Consider the following 23,385-nt stretch of genomic DNA (forward strand, 5'->3'; position numbering starts at 1 on the left):
AGATGCATCAATTTGTAATTTTGTCGCCTCATAGCAAATCTTTTGCACCGCCGCTGCATCACAAAAGTGACGCACAGTGGCGCAAAAGAGGCATACACCTATCATAAATCTGTCCCTAACATTTGAAATGATTGATTCAGGATGACGATAAGGTGTGGCCTCTCCAGAGGTTTGTTTAAGGTGAGGCCTACTCAGGATTGCATATCAAATTTATGCTTGTTGAAGAATACAGAGGAGATAATACATGTGAAGGCCTACCAATGAAGTAAGTCATGTCCACTTCACTCTTGAACAAAGGCCAGACCTCTTCTGTGTCCGTGGACAGACCTAAACTTCATCTGCACAATGTCATTCGTACACCTAGGAAACACAGGTGATGTAATTGAAAAATGTGGAGTTTCTTTTCCTCATTTCACAATCACATCACCTGTGTTGCCTAGGCTTAGGTATCTCATAGTGCAGATGTAGTGCAGCATATTAAACAGTACCCAGAAGTGCAGCACTGCATGCAACAACTTTGACACTTACAAAAGCTTCAGCTTCTGCATGCCCCCTACACAGTGCTAATTATATACATTTTAAACTGATGGTATCTTGCTGGAGATGAACTGAAACCTATCTTGCAACATGGTGCATCTTTTACACAAAAGTGACCCACAATGGAGCAAAAGAGGCGCACCGCCACCATAAATCTGACCCTAACATTTTAAATGATTGTTTCAAGATGCCAATAAGGTGTAACCTATCCACAGATTTGTTTCAGGTAAGTCCTACTCAGGGTTGCAGATGGAATTTAGGTTTGTTGAAGAATACAGAGGAGATAATACATGTGGAGGCCTACCAACGAAGTGAGTCATGTCCACTGCACTCTTGAACAAATGTCAGACCTCCTCTGTCTCCAGGAACAGGCCTAAACCTCATCTACACAATGTGATGTGTAATGTTAGGAAACACAGGTAATATAATTGAAAAACGTGCAATTTTTTTTGCTCATTCCACAATCATATCACCTGTGTTTCCTTTGCTTAGGTATCTCATTGTGGAAATGTAGTCTATCATATGAAAGTCTACGTAGAATATGAGCACTGTATGCAACAACTTTGACACTTACAGAAGCCTCTCCTTCTCCATGCCTCCTACACAGTTCTAAATGTACATCATAAATGCAAACAGTACAGAATTAATTATACATGTTAAATGGTTTGTTTTTGCTGTTCTCAGAATGTATCAAATTTCACTAAAAACAGTGACTTGAAGGTATTCATCATATAACAGCGGGGAAAAAAAACACAATCAAAATGATTGTGTTTAAAAAACCCATACAACATAACAAATCAGAATTCCGAACTCCTTAAAGTTAACTTACTTTCCATGACGTTGAAGGATGTCCTATGAACAGCTTACACTCTGTTGTGCTGTTATTACTTTCAGACCGCCACTTTCTGAAAGAAAACCTCCATCGTTTTGAAAAACATGTTACATACAATAAATGACTTCTTGCTCTCTACCACACGTTTCCACAAGGCCGAATCATGTCAGAGCCATTTATAACTCTTAGAATTCTTGTAAGCCAATCCCGTCATGTTGTATTTCCGCAACTTTCACAATTAAAATGTTGAAGATCATTTTCACAATCCTGGACTAGTAAGATCTTCCCCTTCTTGCTCAGTCATGTTCTACATTTCCTATGACATTGATACTGCTTACTATGAAGCAGACTTACACTATCTCTATGACTACTACAATTATTTAATTCTCTACATCACTTTTAATCACAAAGAAATATAAAACAGTAGACAGCATTGCAGACTTACATTCCCTCTACTCCATGTTTTGATTGGCTGCTTCAATTTGCTTATAAAAAGAAACAGTTTTTCTGAATTCATTCAAAGTGCAATTATTTCTCCATGACGTCCAGTGTTATGGTAAGAAGTTATGTCTCTGTACTACACTTATCCTCAAGGCCAAATCATGTAGGAGCCATTAGAACTTCTTGAAATTCCTCAGAGCACATCCCGAGATTCTTTCCCTAAAATTTTGGTTTTAAAAACACCAGGTAAGAGTTTTTAAGGTCATACGGCAATTTTTTTTTTTAAATTAAAACAGAATCATTGCAGAATGACCAGCCATTTCTAGAGTTTAAATAAGCTGTGTAATGTCCTGATGTTATTGAAGGACCGTCATGATATATAATTGCTGCATTTACAAAAGTCCTTCCTGATATTGACAACTGTGAAGCCACAAAATTTTTAATTAAAGTTGTCAATTTTGTTCCATCAGGCCTACATCGTTGGAACATTAAAATAACATACTGGCCATATGTTCGTATAAATAATGTGGACATCATTTCAGATTTACATTGGCTACACTCCATGTTGTGATCAGCTGCTTTTACTAGTTTATTAAAAGAGACTGATTTACTGTCTGGCAAAGTTAAATATATAAATCTTTCTGAGTCTACACTAGTAGTACTTGATACCCTACAGTTCTCACAGTCATGCTGCCATTGATAAGAAAGCCCAAACAGGTGATCTACATCTACACCTTCAGCATGCAATACATCAAGCATATACATTAAAAACTCCTGACAATCTTGCTGAATATTTTGAGAGAATTGTGTTTGGCCTGAACATCTGTCTAACAGATTTCGAATTTCAGACACACTTTCTATTTTTGTTCTATCAGTGCTACATTTCTCTAACACAGAATTTAACAAACTGCAAAATCTTTGATCAGAATTGACCACAATCTCTTCTTTTACATTTTCTAGAGAAAACAAAACATTAACCACTACATTAGCATAGCAGTTGACACCAGAACTGTTTTCAAATTGAAAACCAACAACATCTTCACAGAATCCTTTTTGTTTCTGCTTATAATTTCAGGTTCATCGACTTTTCGTCTTTTTGCTACAACCTCCCCAGTATTGGTCACATTTCTTCGTTTCCGGCCTACCACACGTTTCTCAAACAAAGGATATTGAGGCAAATGTGGCGCATACTCTCTCCTTAACCTATTGTATTCCTTAACACAATCTAGATCCGCACAAATGTTTGTGACATCACACTCAATCAAGTACAATCCCGATAAAGTTCTAACTCGTGACAATGCCACATATGCCATACCCTCCTTGAACACAGAACTGCCAATATTCACCAATGCACTGTCTACACTTAAACCTTGCGATTTATGGATTGTCACCGCATATGCCAAGCAAACAGGAAACTGCTTACGGCGAACATATAAGTCTTTTACAAGCAAAAATCTAGCATAACAACGACCAATTAGCTGTACTTCCTCAATGCCATCAAATTTAATTTTTAAAAATTCAATTCCATCTCTATTTCTGTATTTTACGAAATCAACAACATTACCCATTGATCCATTTACCAGACCTCTTTCAACATGTAAATTCCTTCTTAAAATTATACGGCAGTTCAAGCACACATTCAGAGTCTTTTCAAAACCTGCAGTTTTAGATATAGTCTTCTCTAATGAATCCAATTTTGTTTTCAAATTCTCAGACAAAATAATTGTTGATCCCATATGCTCTACTCTGTCAATAGCTTCCAGTTTCACAATCTCTTGCTTTTCTAAATGCAACATTTTGTTGTTGAATTTGGCACATTCTGCAAGAGTTGGCATCAAACATATTCCAGATTTCTTCTCAGTAATTTTCAGAAAAATATTCTCAGGCACAACATCTTGTTCTGGATATAAATTTGACAGTAATCGTGCATGTAAAGCTTCTTTCCCATGCTCGGTCACTTTTCCAATTCTAACATCTTGTAGAATAGTCTTGTAAACTTCATCCTTCGCCTGATGCATATTTTCATGCAGTTCAGCATAATTGAAGTTTAACCATATATTGACGTTGCCAATGCTCCCTAGGCACTTCCTGGTATCTTCATGCGTGAGCATTTTGAACACAGGTTGCCCTTTCACTGGTGTCAGCTGCAGAAGATCTCCGAAAACAATGATGTGTTTGCCACCAAATAACACATCATACTCTGTTTTGAGAACTTCTTGCATTCTCAAATGCACAAAGGCAAGCATGACATTGGAAACCATGCTTACTTCGTCAATGATAAGAAGTTTCATTTTCCTCAAGATTCTTGAAACTTCACAACAAGCATCTCCAGATAGTTTGTGATATTGTAATTTGTTGTCATGCTCCACTGGCAGCATCAGTAAACGATGTAAAGTAATCCCTTTAATGTTATGTGCTGCCAGTCCAGTTGGAGCGGTGACAACACAAGACAGCGATGACTCTGTCCTTTCCTGCAAATAACATGAAATTGCTTTATTAAGGAAACTTTTTCCAGTTCCCGCTTCTCCACTCACGTACAGTCGGGCAGGCTTCAAGGACGTACATGAGCACTCTTTCTTCTCATGACTTAATCCATGATCAATTTGCATGGTAACTTCGTCATATATTTTCCTCTGCTCAACGTTGAGTTGTCTTTCCAACTCTTCTAAGTTAACCGCATCCTCCTGAGCATGTGCCATGGCTCTTTCCACTTCATTCATAGCAGTGGCAGCTTCATTTTCGATAACAGGTCCTCCTAGTGGATCCTGACTCAATGAAGCAGAACTCTGACTGTCCTGAGAACTGTCTCTGGCAATCTCGGCTGCAATCGTTGCTTCCTGCTCAATTTCCGCATTCAACATTTCTACATATTTGGGAAAAGCAGGACATTCTATGGTCTCCTTGGCAGCATTGAAAGAGTCTTCGTAACAGAGGAAATCTCCAAGCAGTTCCTCTTCTGCACGCCAAGGCTTGAAAAGTTGCAAAAGTGCTAAATAGAAAAACTCCTTTTTTTCAGGAGATTCGCCACTCAATTTTCGATGGTTTACCAAGTGGCATTTTCTTTGCTTGACCAGACATCCCTCACTTCCTATTACAGCATACACTCCTTTCTCAGTATCTTCTCTGATGTTCCTCTTGAATATGTAATTTTGAAGAACCTCATACAGACAAACATTCTCGAGGTGACTGCTTCGATTTGGATAATATGTATCCAACATGTTGGTCTTCAAAATGTCGGTACTGTTTGGCTCCTTTTCCGCCAAATACTCAATTTCCCGCACAGCTTTCAGAACTCGATTACGCGTTGCAGCAAGACCAAGACTCGCCCAAACGATACTCCTGGACTTGGCATAGAGACTTGCTGAAGACAACCGGTCAGAACATTCGTAAGCTCCGATTTCTCGATGCGACAACATCTTCCGACTGAAACTGTACAACTTCTTGCTGAGGCTCTTTTCATGGGAAATGTCCTCCCACATATCCTTCAATTCTGTCTTCTCTTTTTTGGTGATGTAAGATGTCACATACCGAGCCACAGCCATACAGTTATCAGCCACAAACTGTATATCCATGTTAGCATTCCACATGGACAAAATCACCGGGTTGTAGTCGTTGATGTACTTGGACTCTTCGTTCCTCTTCAAATTGTATGTGTTTTTAGGTGATTTCTTCATCACATTATGTCGCAGCGAAGACATCAAACTGTTTACTCTTCCTTTAGAAATCACCGGTCGTGGAAAGCCGAAACGACATTTGGTGTAGAACTTGTCCTTGTTTCGGAATTTACGACGACAGTACTTTCCACATCGATGGCTTTGGAAACGTAGAACTTTTTCTCTTAGGCTTTTCTTCTCCTTTGCGTTTGGAACAGCACACGTAGAATACTGTTGTATGAAACTCATCACTGAGTCTTCTGGATCCGTTCCAAATTTAGGTGCATCCTTGATCCACAGCAGCATATGTATATGAGGAGCACCTCTTGCTTGGTACTCCTTTCTCCAGAAGAAATCCAACACCTCTCCAAGAGGTGGATTCTTCTTATTCATGATGAAAGACATCATAGCTTCAAATCAATGATTGAAGTACCTGCATACATTGACTGGATCCAAAGAGCACAGTTCTCCGGGTGTCTTGAATTCGATGTTTTCGATGTTTCCATTTGCCTCTCGTAGAAATTCAAGTAAGTCTTCCCAGCCATACTCGGCACAGCTCAGAGTGAGGAACCATGTGGGAGTTCCTAAGTTCCTCAGCATACATTTTAAATCACCATGACGACGGTACCAGTACTCATTAGTACCACGCTGACACGCCATGAGATTAATCAGGTGAGAATCCAAAATACTGTCTTGGACATTGACTTTATCCATAAAGTCACTTGCCGAGATGTTTTGCATGTGTATACCACTTTTCAAGATGTGGTTCACTGCATATGACAGTCCAGACAGATCGCTTTCAAACAGGAGATGAAACAAATAGGGAATGCATTGTCGAAACCTAGCATCTCCTGCATACAATCGCAAAGTCCTGTATTCAGAAGCAGGAATTTGATGAGGTCGCTCATCATATCTTCCTCCCTGACCTGTTGGAAAAAGCTGTGGGAAACACCGAGCTTCCAAACTTTCCTCCCAAACACTAATGGGACTCCCTTTGGCTTGTTTCATTTGAAACAACTCAATAGCATTCCCCATGACTTCCTTGGAATGCAAAGGATGAACACTATAATGTTCATATATTTCTTCACTAGTACAGGGTTCTACTTTCTCAATTTGACCAGCACACAAATCGCTATCCTCTTCCTCACTTACTTCCTCTTCTGCAACATATACATTCTTATAGTATTTAGTATTTTTTTTCAAATACAATGTTGCCTTTTTAACTTTCCTAACATCCACTAAATCTTGCCATATTTTCTTATTCTTTGTCGGAACCCCATTAACTAAGATAACCAGAGGTTCCTCTTCCACTTTTTCTACTCCAATTGTGTTAATGTTTTTCTTCAAATCTAGAGGCAAATAAACAACTCTTCCCTTTAATCCTCTCTGTAAATCTGATGGAGGCAATTTCCCTGTCTTTGGCTCCATTCTTACAATAGCCTGAAAGGGATGGATACTTTGAATCAAAATAGATTCATAAGTATTTAAATCCTTCAATTCAGAAGGAATCTCAACCAATTCCAGATTATTATGAACTGCTCTAGCAGGCATCTGGTTTTGATTTAATTTGTTACAACAATAAGTACACACACGTTGATCCAATCCCAAATCAAAACAATTTTCTACCATCAAGTATGTTGTGAAATCCTTCCATTCACTATTATTTTCCCTTTCACTTTTTGCATATAAATCCACTAACTTAGTCTGATTCTTATAATAAGCGCGTCGACAACACACACAAGTGAAATTTGGCCTCTCACTTGATTTCACCTCAAACGTCGCAATTTCCCTCTGGAAATTATCTGTACTGGAAAACTGTACACTATCTTCCACATTACCCTCTTCTTCTTGGTCAATTTCAACATTCTCCTCTTTACTTCCAAAGTAACAAAACTCAATTTCTTCACATATATTCTTCACATCTATTTCAGAACCATGCAAAAGAGCAGCACATAATTGTTTAAGCATAATTGCTGGACTCTTAGCATAATACAACATTCTAACTAATTTCCTCACTTTAGTATGATGCACTGCTAGCATCCTGAAATGATGAAAAACACTCTGGCATACTCTCCTGGAAAGACAAGCCAGTGAATGACCATGCAAACCTGTCACTTCTCTCACTCTGCAAGGATCTAATTCTTGCAACAACTTCATTTTCTGCTTCAAACTTTTCTCATTAAATGACCGTACAAAATCACAAAGCAAATTGATGGAATCCTGTCGCACACTGCAAATACTACTACACTTCCAGGTGTACACAGGACCCTTAGGACGTCTTCCTAAAACCTCATTACCTAACACCTCTTCTATCTCTGTTGTCACAAGTTTTTCTTTTTCAACTGGACAACCATCTTTCACTTCATAAGCTCGACCACTGGTGTCAACTGCATGCACCAAATCATTATCCTGGAAATAACTCTCCTCATTAAAAAATGCCTCACAGCTTGAACTATGCATCCATTTTCCAGAAAAAACTTCACAAAAATTACTACGATTAACTATTCTCTTCCATCTACTATTTCTTTTGAAATCATAAATTGCCTTGTTTAGCTTCCTAATTCTATTGATTATCAAAATAAATAACTTACGTTTAATTTCAAATGCCTGATCAATAACTTTCTCAACAATTTTTTTTCTCTTATAAAAAAACACTTTCTGTTGACCTTTCTTAATATTTTTTAACAAATTGCCAATTATCCTGTTGCGGAACATTCGTTTACGAATGTCCCTAAACTGTTGTTTCCTTCTACTATCATGCACAGAGTTATCTCTTGCTCTAGCAGTAACATTTTTCATTGGCCTTTCCTTTCCGTTTGAATTGCTTCTCTTTTTCTGGACTGAAACATTTTCTGTAGTAATATTTTTTTTACTACAGATATTTCTTATGAATGTTTTTGTACTCTTACCCGGTGCTTTCTTGGTGACTTGACAAATCTTTTTGTTAGAGGACTGCTGCTTTTTTTCATTGACCTGCTGTCTTTGACGTTTTGCAGCCTTTCTCAGTCTTTCTTTGGTTGGCATGCTGAAATCTTGAAATGATCTGCAGTTGAATCTGTGGTAAAATATAATAAAAAATGTTATTAACCACTATTACCCAACAGTAAATCAATAACAGTCATCAAAAACTTAACACACTACTTGACATTTTTACATAGAAGATTTTTTAGTGCTTGGCAAATTTAGAATACAGAAATAGCAGAAAAGAAATGGAATTTATATTCATTTTACCTGTGCTGTTTAATATGTGAATCTGATCTAATTTTATGAGCATATTTTAATATTTCATTGAAGACACTACACATAACCTGTTTTTGAAGGTGTCTTTATTTTTAAATGGAACGGTTTACATTTTTACTTTTCATTTATTATAAATTTTTAAAATAAATGTTTATAGTTCCATAGGCTCAAGCACGTCAGCTTCCCATCCTATGTCATACAATTCTGACAAATCTGCATCCTCATCACGTTCTTCTTCATCCTCAGGATTTAAATCATCCAAGGGATCAACATCCACTGATGTTTCAATTACGAGTTCAATGATGAGGTCGAAATCAACTGATTGCTGATTGTCGCTCATGTTGATGTTGTCTTTATCTTTAAAGAAAGACAACAACAATGAGATGTTGCAGAGTAAGAGACAAATCTCAGAGATTATAATAGTAAAATTGTTTAACAAGAGTAACATTTTGCAGCTATTATTTAGCCATGTCCAGCGATGCTGAGGAGGTGAAGCCTATGTCCAATTTTTCAGTGAACAGGACTCATCTCTTCTTAACCTTGGATAAGCCTCACCGACTCTGTGTCCCCTGCACATACTTAAATGTAAAAGGGCAGATTTATGTTAACTGGCACATCCCCAGGGATGCACCAGTTAACGTGCACCGCTGCTCTGCCACCCATGGTGTGCCGCATTTACAATCAGATAGGACAAAGCTGCGTCAAAACCCTGCGCCTGCTTGAAGCAGGCATAGGTCTTGACGCAGCATTGTGGAGATGGGGCACCCCTGAGCCTTGCTGGAGCTGCATCGCACTTGCGATACAACTCCAGCAATGCGCCACCTTTACGGCACAGATGCGTCACGCATCTGTGCTGTTTTTGCCCCATGGTGCGCCGCATTGTAAATGCAGCACACCATGGGTGGCGGAACAGCGGCGCAGGATGACTGGCACATCCCTGGTGATGCGCCAGTCATCATAAATCTATCCCTAAGCTTCTTATCTTGTTAGAGATGAACCGCCATATGTATCATCAAACTATTTTGCATTTCCTAAATAGCGAATTTTAAGGAATAAATAGCGATTCTTTACCATTCCTAATTTGCGATGAGCAAATTGCTAATTGCAAATTACCCATTCATTTCCATTGGCCAGGAGGCCCATAGGAATGAAGGTGCAATTTGCGATTAGCAATTAGCTCATCGCAAATTAGGAATTTTTTCCAAGGGTGCAGGGGTGTCTCAAGAGCACCCTGCTGCACCCCTGAAAAAGAAATTTGGGGGGCATATGGCGCACATGCATGCCCTAAGGGCATGTATGGGCGTCATATGGCACCTTTTGTTTTTTGGAAAAAAAGCTTTTTGAAAAGAATTTGCAAATTACCACCAACTAGAAGTTGGTGGTAATTTGCAAATCCTTAATGGCATTTTTTGCATATTTTTTGTTTGATACATTGCATTTAAGGAATCGCAAAATTTGCAAATCCTTAAGTGCAATCGCAAAATAAGGAATAGCAAATTTTGCTATTCCTTATTTTGCATCAAACTTGTTTGATACATACCATTTGTCTAATTAACATTCGCAAAGGCCGAAATTCGCAGAATTTCTTCTCCTTTGCGAATGTTAATTAGCTTGATACATATGGCCCCAAGTGAGGCCTGTCTTGCAACATGGTGCATCTTTTGCATCACTGCTGCATCGGTTTCATGTGGCACGTTTTTTTTTACAGCATGACACATCTGCCTAAAACACTGCCCACGGGGAAATGACTTAAAATGTCCTTAAGACACATGAAAGCGTTTTTTTAAAGCCTTTGCAACTTTTTTGGGTCACTTTTAACATGGCTATGTAACTCAAACAATCAAAATCTAAATTTACCATGCACAGGTGGGAGCATATTTACAAGGAATTTGCTCCACGGGGAAAGGTCTTTTAATTTAATATGGGAAAAATAACATCAGAGACACTGAAATGCCTTATAAAGAAGCATACACCATTATGTCCTTGTCATAAATTTTAAAACCATTCCTTTTCCCCAAAAACGATTTTCAAGTCATAATTTGAAAACACTGCACATGGGGAAATGTCCTTAAGACACATGAAAGCGTTTTTTGATTGCCTTTGCAGCATGTTTGGGTCACTTTTAACATGGCTATGTAACGCAAACATTCAAAATCTAAATTTGCCATGCACAGGTGGGAGCATATTTACAAGCAATTTGCTCCACAGGGAAAGGTCTTACATTAAAATGGGAAAAATAACATCAGCGACACTCAAATGCCTTATAAAGAAGCATACACCATTATGTCCTTGTCATAAATTTTAAAACCATTCCTTTTCCTCAAAAACGATTTTCAAGTCATAATTTGAAAACACTCCACAGCTCCTATGCAAAAAAAACACCCTGTTAGTACTAATACTTCACATTTTCTCCAATTACAATATCTCAAAGAAACAAAATCTATTTGTTAAACACTTGAGACAAAGCAACATTTGAAAAACACAACTTTCTTCATAATTTTCTCCTTAAAGCACACTATTCTCTATCTAAATTAAATAAATCTTTTCTCACCTTAGCAAATACTTTATGAGTTTCAAAACAGTCTCAGAAACACACCAATTTGTCTTCAGCAGAGCAAAAGGTATGCACTCCAGAGTCTGCAGCTATCAAAAGCACAGAAATGCTGTAATTCTTCACACATATCTCTCATGTCACCCAATCAAAACTCTTCCCTCACTTTTTTCAAATCAAAACCCTTCCCCCCTCTGCCCTCTCTGCCTTTTTTGCATAGCAACCACCTCTTGGAAGACCTCTGGTGTTTGCAAGTTCACACAACAATGTTTCAATTGAACTCTGAACTCTCAGTGCACCTGCATATCCAGTGCAATCTTTCATTTAATGATTTTTTCTTGACCACTCAAAATACATCTTTCAAAGAACTCATCCATGCACCCTAACTTTCTGTTTTCAGCAATCAAAATCCACCAATCACTGTTACTGCTTCATTAACACAGAAACTCCACAGTTTTTTTCATTTTAAACTCTTATTTTTTCAACTGCCATTTCATTGCCACACTTCATCTGACTGCAGGAGAACCTTCTCTCACCATGTTTTCTGTCTGGATTGTTGGACATAGTTACATCTATTGGGCTCAGAGGTATGCTGAGAACAGAAATTTACCTAACCTCAATTTACAAGATGTGGAAATTAAGTGGTTTGGCCACAGAGGATTAAAATGTCACCAATTAATACCATTGGTGAAAACCTTTATGCATTTGCCAAAACCTGACCTGTTAATTGTGCACTGTGGAGGTAATGATTTGGGCACTTTGACTGGGGTAGGTCTGGAAATGCTTTTAAAGGACACCTTTGAGCAATTGATGGCACTTTTTCCTCAAACTGCCTTGGTATATTCAAATATATGCCAAAGACAGAAATGGAGGTGGTCAACCCAATTTTGTCCACAAATTGAGAAGTCGAGGAAGCATGTAAACAAATCTGTTTCAGCTTACATGAGAGACCATGGAATGGGCTCCATGTACAACAATAACTTGCGTTACTACATGCAAGATATCTACAGAGGTGATGGAGTTCACTTCTCAGATGAGGGCAACAGAATTTTCATTCTGAATTTAAGACTGTGCATTGGTACCTACTTATAAGTACCTAAATGTACCATAAACCCAAAAGCTCTTCTCAGAGCTACCCTACATCTGATCACTCACAATTATTATTTTTCTCTAACTTTTTTCACTAATTTTCAACAAAGTACGCTCCCCGGGGCGCTACCCGGTACGCGAACCGGAAGCTAACCTCGCGACATTTTAAAAAAAAATGTTTTTTTTCGCACATATAAGCCTCCTCAGCCATCCTCAGAAAACCTAGGGGGTCAAAATACGTCTACCGTGTCCCCTTCTACCCATTCTGAACATTATGTGCCCTCCATCTTGTATCTTAATTCGAACGAAACACAAAATGGTGGACTCCCGTAACGCTTAAGGTTCGCGTACCGGGGCGCTCGCCAGTTCGCTTACCGGGGCGCTCCCCGGGAAGCGCTCCATTAAAAAAGGTGGGAAAGTAATTTACAGAAGAAACCCTTGAGACACTTTCACCAAATATAGATTTCCTCATACTACATACCAATCCCTACCATTTTCACAAATTTGGTTGAAATTCCATTTAGCCATTTAGCCTGTAGACCTCTCTAAATACCCTGAGGTAAATTACTTCACAAAACACATCTGAAGTGTTGGAATTGACAACGAATTAAAATGTTACTTTCATTTTCTATTTTTTTTTTACCTGACATTTGATTGGTTATGTACCTGAATATATATAAAGGAAGAGAAGGAAACACAGCCATTTTGACTACTACTTCCTGGTGTACATTTCAATTGGATTTTCACTAATCACTTCAACTTCTTTGTAAAGGTAAGTTGTTATTTTAAAAACTGAAGTATATTGTGCACTATAAGTTAATATGGTAAACTTTTTCTGATAGTTATATACTATCCCTCTGTAGTAGTTATAGATTTAGATAGACTTCTCTGTTATAGTTATGGATGGAGTTAGGTTTCTCTTGTATAATTATGAAATTACTTACGTTAAATCACATACACTTTTTTATATTCCTACTTCCACTCTGATACTATACACTGCCCAAAGATAAATTCACTGATAAAAACTGCCTATCTAAAATTAATCCCAACAGTGCCCTATCTCTACTAATATATATTTTTTTTATCCAAATTTCAGGCAAAATGGAAGGCGAACACAAAGTTTCATTTCAAATTGTCCTGCAAGAGAGCAGCCAAGAAATAATTGATCCAAATTATATAGAATTTATGGATGAAACTTGGGACCAAGAACTACTGCAATGTGTGCAAGCAGTAGATGACCTCCTTCAAAATGAGGACATTTTACACCCTCAGAGATTACAAACTATGTTCAATGAAAATAATGACATTTCAGACAGTGAAATGTTAGAAAGTTTATTAAATTTTGAAACACAATCACAATAATAAATAATTGCTTAAAAAATAAAGAAATTAAAAAATAATCAACAAAACCAACAATCAATTAACATACAGTATTTGAAAAGTCTATCATTCTTTTTTAGGTCTCGCCTGTCGATGCGCATGCGCATCGAGCTTGCGAGACTATGGGGGCTTAAACACTCTTTAACCAACTTGCAAGGAATCGTAGCGATTCCTTGCAGTGCCCGTGAAATTTAAGCTCAATGCGCATGCGCATTGAGCTTAAAAGCGCGTGCACATGCCCCCAGCCGCCTGCCTTGCCCACTCTCTCTCTCACAGCCTCCCCCAGCTCCGCCCCCTCACTTCTTGATTGCACGGCCGCTAGGCCGTGCCTCCCCTACTCTCCTCCCCCCTCCTCCTCCTACTCTCCTCCCCTGCCTGCCGTGTCGCACCTCTCCCCTCTCCCCGCTCCGCCCCCTCCCCTGCCCGCCGTGTCGCAGAACACAGAAGCTTGTTTCCACTGGGGACTTGCTGCCGATGCACCAAAGCTGGCCTGCTACACTCAGGGCCACACCTGGAGGCCCTGGCCTCCCTTGCCAAAGCATCCCTCCTGGATGCCCGGATCCAAAATGCCTGCGTGGTGCTGCCGATTACGCTGCCGGCATTCACCATCACAGGCATGTGGATAGTGTAAGTGCGTCTCCTTGTACCAAAACGTGCATGCTCTCTGACAATGTGTACAGACAGTGTAATTGTGATGTGTATATCTTCATTTGTAGGCGCCAACTGTTTCCCCATCCTGGAAATGGCTGGTTGTGTACCATCCCTGGAAAGAATTCAGCATGTTTCTTGTTTATTCATTGACCGTTCATATAGGTCGAACCCGTACATTCCGCACTTTCGGTAAAGAAGGCAATAACACGTTTCCCATCTTTAATAACCACCAGCAAGGAACAAATGCGTAACACCACCCACACCACAGCTTTTTTCCAATCGAAAAATGTAATAGCATTTCAACAACTTTTCAATAAATTGTGCTCTCCTCCCCCCTCCTCCTCCTACTCTCCTCCCCTGCCTGCCGTGTCGCACCTCTCCCCGCTCCGCCCCCTCCCCTGCCCGCCGTGTCTCATTTCTCCTCCCCCCTCCCCTTCTCTCTCTTCCCTTTTAAACTTGTTTGATGAAGTTGGCAGGTCTTCTTTTACACTTCTTGCACTTCTGCACGGTCAGCTCAGCTCTGCTCTTTTAGTAGCCACAGTCCACGACAGTTCATGCTCACCACAAGTGGGCTGCTCCTCCTATCGGCTACCACCCGCCCACTTGCTCGCCCGCCTGCCTACCGGCAACAGCTCTAGCGCCTCTGCTTTGACTCTGTTTTGGGATCGGGGATCACACCAAGAGCTAACGGATTGGGCTTCTTAGGCGCTTTCTTTGCCGTTCTCGGCGGTCCTCTTGACGAGGCACAGCGCGGATCAACTAATCTCAAGGAGCAGGTCGCTTGCCTATCCGTTGCTTCTACCTCCCATCCCAGCGTACTCGCAATATGTCACTTTTGGTGCCCAAAGTCTTTAGTAGGAAATATCAACACGTCTACATGTTTACAAAATGTATTTTCAGCTCAGCTCTGCTCTTTTAGTAGCCACAGTCCACGACAGTTCATGCTCACCACAAGTGGGCTGCTCCTCCTATCGGCTACCACCCGCCCACTTGCTCGCCTGCCTGCCTCCCGGCAACAGCTCTAGCGCCTCTGCTTTGACTCTGTTTTGAGATCGGGGATCACACCAAGAGCTAACGGATTGGGCTTCTTAGGCGCTTTCTTTGCCGTTCTCGGCGGTCCTCTTGACGAGGCACAGCGCGGATCAACTAATCTCAAGGAGCAGGTCGCTTGCCTATCCGTTGCTTCTACCTCCAATCCCAGCGTACTCGCAATATGTCACTTTTGGTGCCCAAAGTCTTTAGTAGGAACTACTCTTAGGCAAGAAGTACAGTAAAAACAGTTCGCTTTACGTACAGTGGTTCCAATATAAACACGTCTACATGTTTACAAAATGTAACCATTGTGACCATTTACAATGCGACAAGAATGTTTCTTGATTACATGAAAAACAAAGGATGCACGATTGGAGACGGTTTTCAAAATAAAATGTACCCAAACAAAATGTGTACCTTGAAAAAAAGAAGTAAGAAAATTACAGGATGTTTTCTCGTAATTATTGCGCAATTCTTAAAGTATAATTTTAATAACCATTTCTCTAAGGCATCAGTTATTAAAAACATGTTCAATACATGCCATTAATTACAAAAAAAAATGATAACTAAAATTCAGTGTTAAACTATTATTGGTCACATGCAGATATAGATATGGGCAATATTCTTAAAGATATATGTACGAAAAAGATGCCTTCCCACTAGACGGAAGCATTTTTCCTGTATATTACATCTGAATCCACTGTGTGTAAATGGAAATATCACACTCGACATTTAATGTTTTTTTTAAATATGTTCCAATAATTTATACACAGATAGGTCAGAGCACACTAAGTTAAAGAACATTGCTTGACATGTTTGCCATGAGTTGTGCAAAAAATGTGACCCTAAACAAAGTGCAAAGCTAATCCATCAGGTAACGCCACTCACACACGCAACGCCACTCACACAAGCAACGCCACTCACACACGCCACTCATCCACGCAACGCCACTCATCCACGCAACGCCACTCATCCACGCAACGCCACGCCACTCATCCACGCAACGCCACTCATCTATTTGCAAAACGAAAAAGGTCAAACTCTTCTATTGCGAGACCTATTGCATTTTCAATGCTTGTTCCTTATAGTACGCTCCCCAGAACGCTTCCCAGTTCGCGAACCGGGCGCTCCCCACGCAAAAAAAAAAAAAAAAAAATGTTATGCCCTGCGGGGCCCTTTTAAAGCCTCCACATCAAACCTAGGGGGTCAGGGAGGATCTACTATGCCCCCTTATGGTCATTTCCCCCTTTGTTTTGGCCTCCTCTTGTCTCTCGATCCTACCGAGAGACAAGATGGCGGCCGCTCCGGACTGTTTAGAATGTTGACAGACACCGGAGAGCCAATCAGCTTTGCTTCGCGAAGTTCCGTTATGCGTCAAGTACGCGAACCGGAGCGCTGCCCAGAGCGCGCTTACAGATATATATCTTTTTTTGAACGTTAATTTCTCAAAATCCACTGGAGCACATATATTGAGACCTAGCAAAGGCACATCGGGCTAACAGTCCCTACAATTTTGCCAAGTTTCGTGCAAATCTCGGCCCCCCCCTTGACAAACCCCCCCCAAATTTTCAGGGGCTGCTCAGAAACAAAATGTTCCATTTCCCTGAAAATTTCAGCCAATTCCGTCCACAAACGCCAAAGTTATTAGACATAGAATTTTCAAAAATCCCATAGGGAAAAAATCCTAACTATATATACCTACTGGCGACCGCCAGTAGGTAATATATATATATATATTTCCAAAACAAAGATGCTCCTTCCGATCGTTTGGGCCCCTCGGGAGTAGGCGTACACACCAGCGGAGCGCACCGGAAATCAATAGTCCCAAAGTTCCAAGTATCGTACGCTCTCAATAATGTAGCGAGACGCCAGCAATCGTTTTCAGAGTGTTTATTTCTACAACTTATTTATTTATTTATTTTTTCCGTTTTCAGGGTGTTTATTTCTACAACAACATGTTTCAGCTAAAGAGCCTTGCTCACATCGAAGAAATTGTGCAAACAAAGGTACTAATAAAGCATTACACAGCCCACAGAGTTAGTCAACATAGAAATAGGACTTAGATTATACTCTTACCAAATACAAGGCGACAACTACCGACATTTTGAAATGGGCAAAGTTATAAATGTCACTTCCCAAATTCATTCCTAATAATTAAATAAGAAATTATATATATACAGTTAATATTTATTAAACAAATATATTCATATTGTCCTATCTGGACCTCCCTTACTCGATGTTATGCCGCACGCTGTGTTTAGCATAATGAACAGACTATATCAGACACAGTGGTACTCCTGTCAGTTCTATTCTATACCGTCTATGGAGCACATTCAGTATCTCATCTCATGCACTGTCCTCTCACGGCTTACAATACCCAATTCAGGAGGCCAGTGCATGCTGGTCTTTGTGGTTCAGGGCAACGTTGTCATTAGTTAATGGTATTCAATACATTATTCCTCGTTCAAATTTCACGCCCTAAAAAAATGTTAAGCATGGCCATTGGTTGTAGAAATAAACACCCTGAAAACGATTGCTGGCGTCTCGCTACATTATTGAGAGCGTTCGATACTTGGAACTTTGGGAATATATATATATATATATATATATATATCCAACGCTCAAAGGTTGCCCTTTCAAGGAGACGCCACAAAGCCGGAGGATAACACCTTTTATTTGAGGCAGGTACAGTTCAGTATATGCGTGCAATCAGCCCTCCGCCATAAAAGCCCTACGCGTTTCAAACACTCCTGTGTCCTTGTTCACGGGCTGTCAGCAGAACAAACGGCGGTTCGTAGAACCTCTTTTTACTGTGTATGGCCCGCCCCAGTGGGCGTAGTCCCTGCCACACAGATTGCTGGTACTTGTAGTCACTTTGCTAATTAATATCCCAAGTGGGAGCCGTGTTTGCCCATAATCCGCCATACAACGTATTCCCCATGTGGGTTGAAGGGAAGCTGCATCATACTCCCACTGTTATACCGCAGTCACTCAAAACGGCCCTCCTGCTCCACGGTGAAAGTGCCTTCACAACACCTGGTCCGTAATCAATACAGCATGGCAGTCTCCGCGACCTGGGCATGGCCGCTCAATATCCAACGCTCAAAGGTTGCCCTTTCAAGGAGACGCCACAAAGCCGGAGGGTAACACCTTTTATTTGAGGCAGGTACAGTTCAGGATATGCGTGCAATCAGCCCTCCGCCATAAAAGCCCTACGCGTTTCAAACACTCCTGTGTCCTTGTTCACGGGCTGTCAGCAGAACAAACGGCGGTTCGTAGAACCTCTTTTTACTGTGTATGGCCCGCCCCAGTGGGCATAGTCCCTGCCACACAGATTGCTGGTAGTTGTAGTCACTTTGCTAATTAATATCCCAAGTGGGAGCCGTGTTTGTCCATAATCCGCCATACAACGTATTCCCCATGTGGGTTGAAGGGAAGCTAACTTTCCACCCTATCCCCTACAAACCTAGCACCCTGCAACTAAACTATAAGTACAATTAATCAGTAGTCCATATTTTACATAATTAAAAATCTATTAAATATTTAATTAACAATAAATTGTTAATTAATTATTACTTAATTAACTTCCCACCCCACACCCCTACACACCTACAGCCTGCAACTAAAATATAAGTAAAATAAATAAGTATTCCATAAATTATATAATAAAAAATCAATTTGTTAATTAATTAACAATTAATAATTATTAATTAATTTATTACAATTTATTTTCCACCCTATACACCTACAAACCTAATAGCCTGCAAAGAAAATATAATGAAAATAAATCAGTATTACATAAATTGCATAATAAATTTCAATCACATAATGAAAGAAAAATGATTAAATAATTCTTAATTCTTTATTACCTAAATAACTTCCCACCATATCTTCCTAAAAACCCAACAACCTGATATGACACTACAAATTACTAATCTTTTTTTTAAAAATCTAAATCACTTAAAATTATGAGCTATATTTGAAAATAATTAATAACATTTATATAAACAATAGTAACACATACATTTAATATATCAACTGAAACACTTAACCACTATGTTAATGAAAATGTAAAATATTGATATTATTTACAACAATATTACTTACCTCCAAAAAACGATATTCTTATCAATGAAATATTTCTGCATCATGATATTTGTGTGTCGCGATATTTAATTTCTGATATTTCTCTCCCGGTGTTTTTAAATATATATTTTGTCCAGACACCCTCTCTACCGGCTCCTGGGAATGCTACTATGACTGCTTTCCAGGAGGCGATGAAGCAGCTGATTACTGGTCAACAGACGATCACTCAGGGCCTGCAAAGGTTTGGAGTATAGCTACAGAAACCAAGAGGTGCATACTGAACAACATGGAGAGCTCTGCCACCTTCTCTCCTATTAAACTGCAGCCATTTGCACTATTGTCTGACTCCCAACACACCCCTTCCAGTGTTGTGGTGACCCCAGCATGTCTGCCCCTTTGTCCCACAGCCTACCCTAGTGTGACCTGATTCTCAGGTCATGTTCGGCTTGCCATAGCCCTAAGGGGTGTATTTCAAGGCGATAAGGCCACTTTCAGCGACGTTCTGGTGGCACTATGCCCTTCTCCATATTTACAAAGTGGCACTAAACCACTGTGAGTGGCTTAATGCCACCTTGTAAAAGCAGCCCCTTTACAAGCATCACTTTGTGTGAAAGGGGCATGCAATGGGTGTTGCTGTGGGCGTTGAACCGCAACACCCATTGCATTTTGAGGCTGCCCCAGATTTACAAGGAGGTGTGAATCTGAGGCAGCGCCAAAAACTAACGCCATGCAATAGCATGAGTTAAAATGGCACAACGAGGACAAATACTTTTATTGAAAAAAAACAAATACTTTTTATTTCTTCTCGTTTTTGCTTTTTTCTATGTGTGTTGCATTCTCTCTCATTAATGATTGTTTATGTGCAAGAAGATGTTCCTTCCTGCACATAAACAATCAATAAATAATGACAATTTGCTACTTCTATGTGTGCTGCAAAATGCAGCACACATAGAAGTAGCAAATCGCCATTATGGATTGTTTATGTGCAGGAAGGGACAACTTCCTGCACATAAACAATCATTCCCTGCAACGCCGGCACCCTTGCACTATGTTACAAGGGTGTCTGTGTTGGCGTTAGGCAGCTAATTTTAGCACCAGCCTAGGGAAAACACAGGTGTGCGCTGTATTGTTGCAAATACGGTGCATCCCTGCGCTTTGGAAATGTCAGACGGCGCTCCGACATTTGGTGCAGTTCGGCGCTCCGACATTTCCTTGTAAATATGCCCCTAAGTGTCAACACCCTAGGAGGAGCTGAAGGTGTCTCTGGAGGTGAGACATTGTCTCTGAATGGAAAGAGGGAGATATCCAGGAAATTTGCCCGTCAACCCAGAGAAGTATTTCTAACCTACAATCTGGGTTTGGCGATAGATTATTTATTTTCTATTTGGCACTTTTATATTGTAATTGAACACTCATTTTGGGTTTTTTCAACTTTCTGTGACAATGATATGTTTTTTTAATTGTTAACAATTTGTTACCGTTATTCTCATTTCACACTGTAGGTAGACTGGTTCCCAGACATTTCTAACATATTTGTTTTTTAGGTAACATGCCCACTTTCTAAGTTCCATCCACCTCCCTAGATTTAAGCACTATTGTTGTTGTTTGTCCCCTTCCCAAGGACAGTTGACTTTCCTCCAAAGCCGACGCCAAAAATATTTTGTCTTTTGCATAATACGTAATCTGGTTTTGTTCTTGCTTTTCTGTATGCATTAAAATGCTTCTAGATGTATGTAAATGAGTTGATGTAAAGGTTAATGTTAAATGCTCTAAGGTTTCTAACACATTTCATTATTGTAATACACACATATTCATTGCCAGGCGGACAGGGTATGATACTCAGGTGAAAGGTAATTGCAGATGATATTTATTTAAATAGATGAACAATTAAAGTGTTCAGCTATGTACATGAAAAATTGAGAATGGGTGAATAAATATGACAGTTTGTTTTGTTACTGTGTGTAGTGTCTTGTGAGATAATGATGACGGGGTCCTTTTGGTTCCTGATGGACTCTGTAGAACTGTGACGTAAGTGTTGGGGTGTGGTGAATAGAATTCATGTTTAGCATGTGGAGTTTTCGGTTACACGCAGAGCAATAAAGACAAGTAAGACCAAGCTCACTGTGTGGCATTTTTTTTTAAGAGTACCCAGCCAGGGGAGGACGCTACACTGTGGGTGAATGAGAGTCATATAAATGGTTCATGGGGGTCGTGGAGCCGCAGGGTGTTGAAATTGTGATTATGGAATGACGGCAGGCTGGTTTGTGGGTGGTGTAGGTGGGTTATTGGTCTGGCTTGTGCGAGGAATAGCCTTACAGGTTTCTTTTGTTTCCCAGTTGACTGAGCCCTATGCCTTGACTCTGCAAATTAAGAGAGATACCTGTGTGATATGACGTGTATCATCTGCAGGGCCAAGTCCAAATGTCAAGCGTACTCCTCCCTTGACAATTGAAGATGTTCCAGGTGAAACCTTGCTGTGTCTTGGAAACAATTATCAATGTTGTTCAAGACATGGGGTTTGTATATCCATTAACATGGCACGTATTCCTGGTGGTTAGGATGGTGCACATGGTCTCTCTCAAATGACAAATATTCCATACACAGAGGATTGTTAGAAAAAAATGATGCTCTGATATGCCAAACCCCTCCCAAATAATCCTAGGAGAGTTTGAAAGCAGACTGAAGGGTCCCTTGATCATTTCCCAAGCATAAATATTCAATCTCCCAGGAGCCCCTCAGCATAAGCACATTTATTATTCAAAAGTGCTTCAACAGCCCAGACTCTTTCCTCTATCACTTTCTGCAGGACATGCAGAGTAGCCCCTGACCTGGTAGACTCTCTGGAAAGAGCCCTGTTGCATAGATAGCCAGTCTAGTTATCTGAGTGTTTCTTACAAGAAAACTGTACAAGTCCTTTGTGTGGTCTTACTTGTAGTGCCCCAGAACCTCGTGTAGGCCTGTAAGCTCCACCACTTCCTACACTTTCCAACTATTTGTTCCTGTGGGCAGCAACTCTATAAGAATTGATGGCCAGTTAGTCCATTACCCTCCTAAAGGCTCTCCTCGTGTTACGGTAGCACAAATGGAGGGCAAAGGCACTAGGGTAGCCGAATCTGCCTCGATCTGCACTTGGAAAGCTTGGGCAGGTGGTGCCTAATGGCTTGATATCACATTCTGGGGTAGGTCAAGTTGAGAGTGGAGGAGAAGAAGCTGACTGCTGCTCCTGCCACACACAGTCCTTGCCTGTTTCTTCTTTTTCTTCAGCACACAGGGTAAAAAGCTCACTCGTAGAGATAGGATGGGGTAGGGGGGTGATATTCTGCCGAAGCGGACTCTAGGTCTCCTAACCACCGACATAGATTATGGTGAACAACAATTTTTCACTTTTTGATGATAGGCAGGTAAGAGTTAAGGTACTATGTTATCCTTATGTTTTGAGGAGCAGTTAGTACTAATTTGCGTAAGGTGTGCCTCAGTCTAGTATGACATAATGGGCAAAAAATAATGGATTGGAATACTATCCAGAATGATTGCCCATGATTTAGACAATTTGCAAGGCTTTGTCCTATCACTTTTTGTGTGTTTGATGTGACGCCGTAAGTGGCCAAGGACTTACCCAGACGTGGAGCCTTGTTAAGGGATTCAAGCTGTACCATACCTACAATTCACAAACTTTACTGGGGTTGCCTGTGGTCCCTTCTGAAGGGGGCCTTGCCTTGCAGTCCAGGGTGGACTATTCTCCTGATAGACAGGTCAGCACTGAATTCCATAAGAATGGTCTCTGTCTAGAATGGCTTAGAGGGTGAACAACAATAGGATGGAATGCTACCTAGAGTGATAGACAGTGTCATACCATCCCCTTTTATGTGTTTGGCACCTATGTTCTCAGCCAC

Source organism: Lissotriton helveticus, chromosome 10 (genome assembly GCF_964261635.1).
Source record: "Lissotriton helveticus chromosome 10, aLisHel1.1, whole genome shotgun sequence".
NCBI lineage: Eukaryota > Metazoa > Chordata > Amphibia > Caudata > Salamandridae > Lissotriton > Lissotriton helveticus.